This window comes from Solanum tuberosum, unplaced genomic scaffold (assembly GCF_000226075.1).
Source record: "Solanum tuberosum cultivar DM 1-3 516 R44 unplaced genomic scaffold, SolTub_3.0 scf00037, whole genome shotgun sequence".
NCBI lineage: Eukaryota > Viridiplantae > Streptophyta > Magnoliopsida > Solanales > Solanaceae > Solanum > Solanum tuberosum.
In genome coordinates this window covers 2,037,119-2,037,845 of record NW_006238961.1, presented here as the reverse complement: position 1 = coordinate 2,037,845, position 727 = coordinate 2,037,119, and positions in this window count along the sequence as shown.

Here is a 727-nt window from a genome sequence, read left to right as displayed (position 1 = left end):
AGCATAAATTGGAAGTAGTCACTTTTGGAAAAAAAAACAGTTCAGAATCTGGAAATTGGCATAAGTTCAAATCTGGAAATTCTGCCAAGTGGGAAATCAGTGAGTTTTTGGCCAACTTTGAGCAGTCATAACTCCTAGCTCAGGATGATCCAGGAGTAGTTCCAGTTATGTTTGGAAAGCCCTTGGAACGATCTTTCCAACGCCACCAAGTTTTCTCGATTCCGAGTTCGTATGAGCGAGTTATGCCCTTTGAAAGTTGGGCAGTTGGCAAGGATTCCGTCCGGAAATTTAAGGGCATTTTGGTCTTTTCACAAATCTTTTCTTTTGAGGTTATATTATTGTGCTAGGCTGATTGTGGATCATTTTATTCCATTTTAAAAGAGTAAGGAAGGGTTCTCTTTGGAACACCATTGAAGGCCAAGGTGAAGTTGGAGCTAGGGTTGAAGGTTTTGAGTGCTTTCTTCTTCAATTTTTCGTGGGTTTCAACTTAGAGGTATGGTGACCCTTGATCCTTGATCAATCTTTCTTTCAAGGAATCCAATCAAAAGTGTTTCAAAGAACAAAATCTCAAATTCTAATCTAAGCATGGGTTCATTGGCAAAATGTTTTCTAAGCCATTATATTGATGAATTAATGTTTGATTAATGTTTTTAAGATGATTTCATAGGGAATTCCTTGAAGAACCCATGTTTTCCCTAAATTCCTAAATTTGCTTATGAAGTGGGTC